The following is a 13,260-nucleotide window of genomic DNA, read 5'->3' as shown; positions in this document are numbered from 1 at the left end:
CATTTTGCAGTTTGAGAAAGGTACTCCCATATAATTTCTTACTGGCATTTGATGCAAGTGACCTGTATGATTTGTCCTTAATCGTTTTGAAACAAAATTTGCACCTTTTAACGAGCGTCAAGATATTAAGCATAAATAGCAAACTAATAAAATTATTTTCAAAATTGAAGAGTTCCAATTTTCTGATTGGTTGTCTATAATCAACAAATTAGGCTAAGCATATTTTATGACGATATTTCTGCAAGTTTACCCATGGGTGGAGAGTAAAAGATGAGATCAACCGTGGGTATCTGAAGATGCTTGTACATGTATTGTAAGGTTTATTAAATTTAACAACAGGAGTCCTAAATGTGAAGTATGCATGTATCATGGTTCCTCATTGTCTGAGAAATAATTTTGTAACATGTCAGATTCAATCCATTTTAGGATTAAATCCATCTTTTTTATTTTCATTTTGTTGACTTTTACTTAACTTGTTGGCTTTCTAGCTCACCACCACAAAGTCGAGGTGAGCTTATGCTATACCCCAGCTGAGGTGTTAGCCTCGACATCCCAGTTAAAGTTTTAGGAGCAAGTCATTCCTAAGGAACTGTAAGTCCCACCGAGACCAAACTTTCATGGATGATGCATCTATGGAGTTCACTACCAGGCTTAATCCAGGTCATGGATCTGACCTACATTTTCCAGATGAGTGAACAGGCTAAAGTTTTTGAGCATGTACATTCCAAAGTAACTATAACCTTACTAGTGCAAACTTGCAGGGAAGATGCATCTCAGGATGTGCACTACTTCGGATGGTGGATATGACCTACATTTGATGGATATAGGGATGGACAGTATTAGACTTGCTTGGGATTCTGAATCTGACCTACATTTTCCAATTGAGAGACCAAGTTCAAGTTTTTAGAGCAGATACCTACCAGACTTCCTTTGGATATGCAGAATCTGACTTACATTTCCCAGATGAATGACCAGGTTAAAGTTTTTGGAGTAGTGCATGGATGATCATCTAGTGATGGACTCTACCAGATTTGCTTTGTTGCTTGATCTGACCCTCATTTTCTGGATGAGTTAATTAAGTTTGTAGAGCAGGTACATTCCCAAGTAACTATATCACTGCTTGAAAAAACACCTTTACAAAACTTTACTTGCAAAGTAAATCTCATTAAAGGTGCTCCAAAAAGCAAGGTCATCTTTGTATTAACTTTACAAAGAGTAAAGCTGAAATGGTAACCTTTACTTAAACGAAAAGGTAATTAAATTTAACCTTTCACCTTTAATCCTGCATTAAAGTTGATATAATATATATATATATATATATATATATATATATATATTTAAATCCTTATTTAAATACAGGCTTTTTGTTTAATACACTCTACTTAAGATTTCAACAAATGGTTTTTGACTTTTAAAATAAATAGGTATCTGATGTGTCTATTGTGATACCCCCAGGCCATTTTTGTTGAACTCGATCTTACTAAAAATACACAAATTTTCAAGCATTATATCAATCCAGTTGTGTTTAGTATTAGAGATTGTCATCTACAAAATATAAAAATTTATACTATTTTTGTATACTGTAGATGGGCAATCAAAAATGTAAAAATGGTATCAGATATCAGAATATAGATATAATTAACTTTAAAATTCCCTATGACTTAACCTTTAACTTATCTGATTTGCTGATATCTGATAGATGGAGAACTCTTTTTTTTTTGCTTTTAGTGTAGATACATTGAAACCTTTTTTGTTATAATTTCTGCTTCATAAATATCTACCAAAAACAGTTACAAACATTACAAGATTACATCTTGTACTTGAACAGGCAATAAAATGACAAAGAATAAAATTAAAAAGGTTAAAATACAATACAATATTATTTATCCTTTATGGTGGATGTACATGTGTTAAAACTTTGCAGTTTATATGGAACTAAAAATGCCATACTCGGTTATTACTCAAGATCACTGACGAGAAACTACACAACATAAATCAGGCAAAGTACTAGTATTTCCAACTTAAACTATTAAAGGCTATCTAATGAGTATTTATGTACAGGTTAATAATGTTGACATCTTGTAAGCATAATGGTGCAATTTACATATTCACAAAATAAACAAAATTGCTTAAACACCTATTAGAATATAGGTTCAGATGTAGTTCTGCAAGATGCATAAGTAAATGCATGTGTCCAGCTTCACGCAGTGAGCCTGTTTGAGCTTGACTTTATACTTTTTACTAAATGTTACGTGTATTGTGTCTGTGGTAGGAGATTATGTTTACATACATGTTCATCTTCACACGCCTTGGAAAATATGTAACTGGTTGTGGTAGATGCTTGAGTGTTTGCATATGTGTCCAGCTTCACACATTTTCATGTATGTGCTCGACTTCACACGCCTTGGAAAATATGTAACTGGTGTTGTGGAAGATGTTGTATGTTTGCATATGTGTCCAGCTTCACACATTTTCATGTATGTGCTCGACTTCACACGCCTTGAAAAATATGTAATTGGTTGTGATAGATGCTTGTGTGTTTGCATATGTGTCCAGCTTCACACATTTTCATGTATGTGCTCGACTTCACATGCCTTGGAAAATATGTAATTGGTTGTGATAGATGCTTGTGTGTTTGCATATGTGTCCAGCTTCACACATTTTCATGTATGTGCTCGACTTCACACGCCTTGGAAAATATGTAATTGGTTGTGATAGATGCTTGTGTGTTTGCATATGTGTCCAGCTTCACACATTTTCATGTATGTGCTCGACTTCACATGCCCTGGAAAATATGTAATTGGTTGTGATAGATGCTTGTGTGTTTGCATATGTGTCCAGCTTCACACATTTTCATGTATGTGCTCGACTTCACACGCCCTGGAAAATATGTAACTGTGGTTGTGGTAAATGCTGGAGTGTATGCATACGTGTCATGCTTCGCACAGATAGAAAAGTTTTGTGTGCTCTTTTCTAGAAGATAATGATTATTTAAATATACTCCGAATACATCCCCTAAAGAAATGGATAATCATAATGAGTTTCATACCAAGTTCCTCAGTGCACAATATACACAATTTTACTGAAAATTAAACTTGTGCAAAAACTCTCTTGCTGAATAACTTTCATTATTATAAATGCTTGAATGTTCATCTATATATTTTCAGATATTTTCTAGTCAGTGTATATATTCTTGATCACGATGGCATCCACATTTGATTCCCCTCTCTGTCATCTTTTCTTGGTCACCAATTAATTCAACAGTAGGCTGGGTACTCAGATCTCTCAGGTGTTGGACAAAAGGAGTGCTAATAATAAACATAATCTTCGAAATTATAGAGAATAACATCCATTTCTTTTCCAGGTTTGGATTAATTAGTTATCTTTTGAAATTAAAGCACTTCTGCAATAACCTTGAAAACTTGCCAAGACACTTTAAATGTTTGTAGTGTATTTTAACTACTTTAATTTTATTTTTGGAAGTTTAGAATAATAGAAAAACAAGTTCAAATATAAAAATAAAATGTAAAAGATCTTAATAATGAAGATTCATTTACACAATGTGATAACACATTGAAGTCATTTCCTCACCTGACTTGCTCATAATTTATCTTCATAATGGAGTTGATTCTATGATGATCACTTTCAATCATTTAAAAGAACCTCTTCATCTCAAACTATCTGAAGGTCATCCATCTTCCCAACTGCCACTCACCCAAAGTGTACCGAGACTTCTGACCTGTATAATATCCAAATTCAAAATTAAAATTTAAAAAATCTCTTCACCATACTGGTCTCTTTAAAAAATGTGAGAAAATAATTTAAATACTTTTCTGAAGATGGAATAATGTAGTGAGTATCTAACAATGTTTAAAAATATTTTGATCTCTGTACAGTGATAATGTATGAAAAGGTCATGTCCCTTGTATTTGAAAAAAAATTCCATTCTTAAGGACATTACCCAATATGGAAATAATGTACATTTGTCTCTGGCACAACCAAACCACAAGAGACCTTTCCATATTTAGCACCATGCATTAGCTCTTCACTCTTTGTTTCTACAAAAGATAAATTTAAAATTATGAAAAGGTAATTTTTTTTTTTTGACAGCTAAGTCAGATTAATTATTTTCTAGTCAGTGATGAACAGAATATTTGATTTCCTTAATAATCAGGGACAGATTATTCATGTTTATCTTAAATGAACAAAGTTTGACTCCCCCCCCCCCCCCCCCCAATCACCACTACAAAAGGAAAAAATAAACTGACTCAGAAACTCTTATTTCAGTTAGGTAAAGGGAATAATGGCATCAGACAAGGAAAGATTATTAATCACTTTTTTCAGTTGAGATGAGATTATATCTTTTAAACATTTTTGAGGTTAATATATTTTTACCCCCCCCCCCCCCCCGCATCAAACAAAAAAAAAATTCGCCCTTTTATTTAGCTGTCCTAAATCTATAACAAAGTTTTTATTATGATTTTTTCCATTTTAATTTATTCTATCCTGATACTGATACCACCACTATATAGTAGATGCAACAAATTAAGAGGTGACCCCTCTTCTTCCCTCCCTCCCTAGATGTTTCGTCTAAATGTTAAACGACATTGTTCAAAATCTTGAAAGACAGAAACAGTTATACACAACAAATAAGCACATTTTCATTACCTTGCAGTCAGTGTCGAGTGATACACGTAAACAACATCCCGCAATCTCTTTGTTTATTCTTGGCGGAATTTTGTTGCCTTGTAGACTGGTTCCCATACATTGCAAATGCCCTGAATAAGTCATACGCTTATTAGTTTTGTTTATAAGAGGTAATATCAGTAATATGTCCCGTTCATTTGACAACCTTTACTTTAAAATACTGAAATATATTTTATCATATATGCAGATGTTTTCCACCTCAGTATTGTGTAATCCTCTTCATCCAAGTCTTCCCGAATTCAAAACGAACGATCTACTTTTAACAGTAACCCAAATATGGCACTGTGTATTCGAATGAATAGCCAATCATTTCAAATCTAGTTGAGCGGGTCTCATCGGTATTTTCTGGTATTTTTGACGAAAATATGCAACCAGTGATCAGTTGAATTGATACCTTTTCATCTATACCAGAAGATTTAAGGAGGTTATTACTTGGAAAACTGCTCGAGCTCTCGGGCTGGCATGCACTGCAGGTTTGCTTACGTTTTCCATTTGTTTTCAGCATACATTGTGAAACATTGAAACTGATGAAAGTAAGGAAAAACTACTCTGGATATGTGTTTTAGATAAGTAACTTGATAAATTGGGATAATGTTCCATTTTCTTCTGTAAATGATCATGGATTAAACAAGACCAAAAAAAAACCAATTCTAGGTCACAGTTTCAGAATGTTTAGCTGTTTACATTAGTGCTAGAAAAAAAAAATGTAGAAGCCAGGGTAGGGGCAATGTTCTTAATAGAGGACAAGTTAGGTTATATTTTATAGATATTATTTTGTATTCTAAACCATGTCCATTTTTCAAAAACAGGTACAGTGAAATCAATTATGCAGGTTCTTGAAGAAAGTCATGGATGACAACAATGTATGATTTACCAGACCAAGGGATCCCAATGTTTTTTTGACGGTACTTGTACATATTAGTTTTTTAAAAAATCAATAAATAGTATCATAAAAATGTTACTTAAACAATTATTTACATTATCAATTGCTTGATTTGTTTGGGAGTCAGTATAATTTTACATTTCTGTTTTCAAAAAATGTGTTATTACTTTTTCCAGGCTCCAGCTACTCAGCTTACTGTGAGAGAGTTAACACCTTATTGACATATCTTTCATGAAGAAGAAACACTTGAGAAGAGTTCAAGAGTTAAATTTTATAGATGGTAAGTGTTGCTTAGACCCAAATTATTCTTTAATTGTGAAGAAAACAAACATAAGGGTGTTCGGCAATTCATAACTATTAACTGTGATTGCATTGTGTATTTTTAAAATCATTCTTTGGTATGCTTCAAACTCAAAAGTATTTATGAAAACATTGACTATATTTATCCATGAAATGTTTATCAAAGTATAAATTCCATTTTAGCATGTTATCTTCAAAATGAGGGACCTGTCAACTTTTACAATTCCAAGATCAGGAAATAATTCATGAGCAGCAACATGCTACTGGAAGAAAGGTACATATATATATCCTAAACCATAACTTGAATATCATACTATAGCTCTATAAGTAGCAACTATTGGTCTTTTTGTTACCTGATGACTAAGAAGTAAAATGGAGTTAATTATATGTGTTCAGTAATTATCCATAGATACTGATGCCAGTACTTTTTCACAAATTATCTTGCAAATAAGACAAACATTTTCCAATTCTGCAAAAGTATCTTAGCTACAGAAGGTCCCGAGAAATCTTATATTACTCCTACATTAGTATATTTTGTAAATAATCCTTTCAAAAGAAAATTAGGTAATGATAAACAAAGAAATTACAGAGTTATTAAATTTTAATCTTAGGGGTAAGATAAGGGCTAGTGGCACAGTCCATTTAATATATCATAAAATAAGTTAATAGCAACATGTTCATCTGTTTGTATCTGTCTTCTTTAATAAGATTAACATTGTCTTTTTGGTAAAAATAAAGGCTGACATTAATGGTTCAAAATATGTTCTTTTTGAGGTTAAATGTCATGTATGAAATTTTTATCTACATGTATTGATATGGTTGCATCTTGTTTCAATTTTCATTAGTCATGATACTGTGAATACTGATATCACAGTTTATTTGAATTTATAACACAGATGCCTATGAAAATATTCATATTCATGTCACTGAAAATATATATTTTTTTCTTCTTTTAAGGAAAACAATAGAAGACTGCCTGCATGAGAATAAAAGTTTTGGACTCTGAAAAGGAATCTATATGTGACAAAATATATATTTGGACAGTTGTTGATTTCCACAGAAACACATGTCGAGTAACAAGAAAGTGGAGCACAGTTTCATGTCAATTCAAATCTTTAAATTCAAGGATGAACAATTGGTTCTTTATAAAACAAAATGACATGTTTGAAAAGGATTTTGGTGAAATGTACTCTGTCCTGGATACTTATATTATTTATGTGTATGGGATTATATTTGCAAGATAGACTATGAACAACAGATACTGTCAAGAAATTTGATGTTTTTGATTATATGTTTGTATAAAAATGTTTGGTATAGTAATAAACAAAGTTAAAGTCAATCTGTTGTTACTTTGTGTATTAAGTATGATGTCCAGACTTCTTTTGCAGTTTCAATTTGGAAGGAAAAGCTTATTTATCATGTGCACAAGCTTTATTCAAAAGAATGGAAAACAGTAATTAACTTTTGTGGCTATTAAAGATGTTATTTAATTAAATTTAATATTTGTAATTATCAGATTTAATGTACCCCAAATACTGTGTTTAATGTTTGTAAATATTAACTTTACTTTTTTGTAAAGTCAAGACAATGTGGGACATTACATCATATTTAAGTGCATGTAAAGTTAATGTAAAGGTTACCTTTTCCAACTTTGACTTTTTTCAGAAAAGCCAATTAAAGGCATTGTAAATAATAAATTTACATTATCTTTACTTGTTTTGTAAAGCCAAATTTTCATGCAGTGATATAAGTCCTACCAAAATAAAACTTGCATGGAAATTAATTTCGGGAAGTACTCTCACTAGGAAAAATTTGGTGTGAGACTTGCCTTTCTTATAAGTAACATTTGTCGAGTTGATCATAATCTTTGGTTTGGGGTAGCATACATAATAATTTCCATTACCAGTTACGGGAAGAAGCACACATTTCTAATAATATAAGGCAGCTACTGTAGCTCCACTTTTTTTCCTCTTCAAAAATGAATAGCTTCATCATCCATCTGTGCACTTCTAAAATTTTGCTTTCATGCTAATGATTTTCTAGAAGAAATCAAATTCATAATTAAAATGCACACAATTTTTAAGCATACCTTGTAGCTGGTTTCTTCAGCGGGTGTAAAATTTGGTGGTTTGTTTGCCCAAAGATGTGCCAATAATTTGAAGAATTTTTTCTTGCAGACACAGACTTTCATGACATTGCAAATCAGTAGAATTATGCCACTCAAAAGGAGAATGCTTCAGGTATTTTATATTCAAAATAGGTCAAATCATGAATAACAGTCGTAATGAGTTCATTGAAGATGTGCAGAAAAGGAGCTTTGAAACTGATCAAAATTATCTTTCTTGCATTTAGTACTTATACACAATCGGATGAAAATTTAGCAATTAAAATTTTAGCGGATACTACAAAATGCTAAAATAAGCCAAAGTAAGCAAGTGCTAAAAAATCTTGTCATACAGTAACTTGCTATGCATAATTTGCCATAATGGCCTCTTGATAGTTTTAGAAAGGAATAATGAAAACATATCCCAAAAGTGTGACCAAAGTGTACATGCATGTGTCTGATAATCTTCTTCCATATGTCTTTTGTTGTCTTTTAGCATAATTTTTTTTAAAAAAATGTTTCTCCAGAACCTCCAAGTCTGTTTCATGCAACTGAAAATTAATTGATACATTATGTCACTGCATGGGTGAATGGGATTTAATTTTGTGTAACACGTAGGAAGAAAGATGCAACAGACCAGACCAGGATTCAAACCTGTTCCCCTGAATCTTTGGTCAGGTGCGCTACCAACTAAGATGTCTGGTCACTGGCGATCAAACCTATCTGACTTTGGGCCTCCTGAGTCAGTAGTCAGGTGCTCTACCATCTGAGCTATCTGCATGGCCACCAGTGATCAAACATGCCTGACCCCCAAATTTGGTCAAATGAGAAGTCTTTTATCTTCCAAGGAAATAAAATTGAGAGAGAATACATGTATATGAAACACAAAGATGATTCATCCAAAAAAAAAACAACAGTAGAACAGACATCATTTTTTTGTCACCTGCAGAGCGACACTTATAGGGATCACTTTAGCCTGTGTCTGTCTCAGACACTTCATATCTTGAGAACTGTAAGAAGTATGGATTTAATGTTTTGCACATACTTCATAGCTTAGTACTATGGCTTTTGTAAAATACCAGTGTTACCCACCTCTTGACCTCTGACCTACTTTTCAAAATAGTTCATAGAGCCAACACACATGTACAGCTTAATTATTTTTGACATTTGAGAGGTAAGTCTATGCTATTTTGCATGTGCACTGTTTATCAAATTAGATACATATGTACCAGGTACTATGAAAATTATCAGCATGACAGTCCACTTACAATGTAACCATGACCTTTGACCTCCTTTACAAATTTTTCAATGCAACTTTATTTAGTTTCTTCAAAATCGTTTTGGAGCAATTCTGTAATTTTCTGCTACATTGCCGGTATATGGGAGGCATTCTGACTGTGGTGAGGGCCTGTCTTGAGGCAGAGTTAGATAATTATACCCCATGCAACAAGTTGCGGGGGTATAATGTTTTTGACCTGTCCATCAGTCAATCAATCTGTCAGTCCTGTTTTTTTGTCTGCACAACTCCTCATAAACCGTTGCACAGAATTTGGTCAAACTTTGCAGATATTTAGGACACAATATATAGATGTGCATATTACTAGGATATTCCGATTCCTTTATTTTTTCTGGGAATTTCAGCACTTTTCAACTTAGATTTTTGGCTATATCTTGAATATAGAGATGAACAGTTTGTCAGCGCAACTCCTCATAAACCTCTGCACAGAATTTGGTCAAACTTTGCAGATATTTAGGACACAATGTGTAGCTGTGCATATTACCAGGAAATTCTGATTCCTGTATTTTTTCTGGGAATTTTGGCACTTTTCAACTTACATTTTTGGCCATATCTTCAATTCAATATAGAGATGAACAGTTTGTCAGCACAACTCCTCTTAAACCGCTGCACAGAATTTGGTCAAACTTTGCAGATATTTAGCACACAGTGTGTAGATGTGCATATTACCAGGAAATTCCGATTCCATTATTTTATTTTTGCCCTTAGAGTTTTGCCTATTATTGAAGAAACTTTCCAGCTAGGTAATAAGGAAATCCACTGGAATCAGCTTTTGTAATGAAATTTTATGTGAAATATTTTATGACCTTAAAAGACCCCTATTGATTTTGAGATCAAAATATTAAATTAATGATTTAACACACACACACACAAAATCTTGGATAGCCCCCCCCCCCCCCCCCCCCCAATTGGTGCTTTGCCTTAAATAATTTCATAAGTACAGTATATAAACAAATTCATATGACTACATCATAATTTTGTTTCCATCAATTATTAATTGTGTAAATTGTCATGTGTTGGACAAGGACTTACACTCATTAACAAAGTGAAATCACTGAGGAATTTAAATAACAGTTTGTCAGCATAACTCCTGCACTGAATTTCCTGAAACTTTATAGGTATTTCAGACATAATGTATAGATTTGTATATTACCAAGAAATTTTGATTCCATTATTTATCTAGAAACTTCAGCCCAATTAAATTTGTAACATACAAAGATTTGAATGTCCTTATATGCAAGAAGTTTTGATGTGATGATTTTTTGCAAGTAATGCCCCTTTTTGAATTAAACTGTGTATTTAAAATGCACAGTGCCATTCATTAGGTGTTGCATTGTCGAGTTTTGGGGGAGCGTGGGGTATGTGAGCTTGCTCACTTTTTCTTTCATTCTAACTAGGTGGAGCCATAAGAGGGGATAAAAGTTGTGTATACTGGATTAATTCATTTAAATTTCAAATTATGGACCCTAGGTTAGAGTCATATACAGCTAAAATAATTGGATCAAATTTTATTATTACATACTGCATGTATACAGGAAACGAATTTTCTTCTCCGTAACTGAAAGGCCATGTTAGTCATATTATACTGAAACATCCCCATGTTGAGAGGACAGAGACGGTACATGTACATGTACGTCTTAGAGTGGGGCCATAATATTGGTTTCTAATCAAGACTTGAAACCTGGAGTCCACTCGAACTCAGTACATCAACTCGTGACGTTTGGGTGACGATTTTTCATGGGAATATAAAATCTTTTTATAATCTGTAGACCAGCAGGGCTTACTAAGGTGAGCGTTGTGGCCCATGGGCCTCTGTATGAAAGAGTTATCTTTCGTTGCGTATCTCGAAAAGATGGACTCGATGATAGCGGCAGACAGAGTAGACCAGATGTTGTGTAACAATTTGTGGAATATTTGTGAGTAGATTTTTTTTCATAAGACTAGTTGTGTCGATAAACACGAGTTACCGATGAGTTAAGCATACATTATACTGCAAAACCAAACGAAATAATCCTAGTTTCACTTTCACTTTGAAGTTGGAACGTTCATATATTGTACTGCGGACTCGGTTTAACGAAATGTGGTGTGGCACAGGGGCTTGCTCCCGGCGTGTAATAATTATTTATTAAAAAAAATCATATACGGTAATACTATTACCGTATATGATTTTTTTAAATAAATAATTATTACAGTACATGCCGGGAGCCAGCCCCTGTGGGTGAGGGTTTGTCCCGAGAAACAATTAGATTATTCTAAATACTTTGAAGTAGATTCTAAATCAAGTAATTGAAGAATTGGAAGTGTTTGTCACAATAGAATCTTTTTTTTTTCATTTCATTAGTAGTTGAAAATATTGATCATTTTGATCAACAAATATCCTTCAATGTAGATCTACATGTTCAAGATGAAAATGATTGATTCATGCTTTTTTTAAATAGAAGTGGCAATGTTTTTAGACAGTAGTGTGAATACATATCACAGATTTATATATGTGTGTAATTTGTAAATAGACATAGTATATAATGAAAAATTATAATGCATATGAATTTATGAATAAGATGTGATTTCCTTGGTGCTAGAAATTGATTTTAAAAGGTGCTTAATGATTAACTTGCATATATATATATACCGGTATAATTAAATCAGTGCAATTTTATCAGAAAGTAAGGCCAAGAATTAAAAAATTATTTCCACTTTCAGGCTGAAAAAAATTATAGGTAATGTCACGTAGGTAGGCACTTAAGGAGGAATTCTTGTCTGGTTTCTGACTTGATGAAATATTCAAAGTATATTTGCTTATATGTTTTATATATTTAGATGTAAGAGATTTAAAAGATCATATTTTTCTTTCCTCATCACAATTGTACAACTTTAAATAGAAATGGTAAACTGAGTTTGAAATCTACCAGGGACTATATTTTTGGCGGAATGGCGGCATATGAAAATATCTTCTTTTCTGCCTCTCAAAATAATTATAGAACAATGAATTTAGTTATAATTTTTACACAATCAAAGACTTGGAGAAAATTTTTAAATGCAAGTTAAATTAATGATAAGGAACTTAAGTTTTAAAATATATCAAATAAATATGATTTTCCAAACAAACTACAATTATGTAAGCTTTTAAAAGCTTCCAATCTAAGTTCAGATTTGAGCCAAAAATTCGTAAAAAGTGTTTTTTCTCTCTTAGTAAACGGTCAAAACTTTTAGTTTTTACGGTTCTTCATGCCTGAATGGACACAACGTACAATCTGGTCACCTGATCAAGGACAGCTCGAGGGAAGACAGGAACACACAGTCGAATCCGCTTCCTACATTTGTTCATCCAAAACCTACGAAATCATGCAAGTAACAAACCTGCACGCCCGGCGAATAACGACGCACCATGCATCAAAAGTAAGGACCATGGATCAGCTGATATTTTCGGGTGACGTACAAACGGGCAGCGCGATATTACATTTCCGGCATAAAGAAACAAACAACTTATGATGGAATAAAAAACTACCTTCAACAGAAAGGTGTGCACGTAACACACCTGACACTATTTAAACCAAAAGGTATTCGATCGGTGAAAGTCAATGTGTCCCCGCAACACGCTTCAATCGTTGATGCACCCGATTTCTGGCCAGAGGGCATCAGCTGCAGAAAATGGCATAGTATTCGCGGTTGGAGCAAAATTTGTGAAGAGCGCACATCCGAAGAAGACTGGGACTCCCAATACAACAATGAAAACAAATAAAATGACTCTTTCATTCATCTTGTTAACAGCATATATTTTGTTGTTATTATTATTGCTCTTATTATCATTTCCAATGTTTAAAATATTAACTTGGAATGTCAGAGGTATTATTTCGTCTACCTTACCTGTCTGTGCTGTACTAGACAAAACTCAATGCGATGTTGCTATAGTATCTGAACATAAACAGTTATTCTGCAACTTACCTTGACAGTATTCATGCAAACTACTTT

At 33.1% G+C, this 13,260-nt stretch overlaps 1 long non-coding RNA gene across 2 annotated transcripts; it reads left to right on the top strand.

Annotated features, from left to right (window-relative positions):
* Positions 1-5,101: 5,101 nt before the first annotated feature.
* Positions 5,102-6,151, top strand: LOC133175956 (uncharacterized). 2 transcript variants are annotated; one of them, XR_009719358.1, is made up of 4 exons: positions 5,102-5,180; positions 5,517-5,612; positions 5,767-5,870; positions 6,074-6,151. It is a non-coding gene; the product is annotated as an uncharacterized LOC133175956 (long non-coding RNA). The 2 variants fall into 2 exon arrangements; XR_009719359.1 differs by lacking the exon at positions 5,102-5,180 and having other exon boundaries at positions 5,427-5,618.
* Positions 6,152-13,260: the final 7,109 nt, after the last annotated feature.

The sequence above is a fragment of the Saccostrea echinata genome, unplaced genomic scaffold, assembly GCF_033153115.1.
Source record: "Saccostrea echinata isolate AGI-Se365-2 ecotype Australia unplaced genomic scaffold, CSIRO_AGI_Sech_v1 ptg000064l, whole genome shotgun sequence".
Taxonomy (NCBI): Eukaryota; Metazoa; Mollusca; class Bivalvia; order Ostreida; family Ostreidae; genus Saccostrea; species Saccostrea echinata.
The sequence above is the reverse complement of the archived record's forward strand: the minus strand, read 5'-3'. Positions and strand labels throughout refer to the sequence as shown.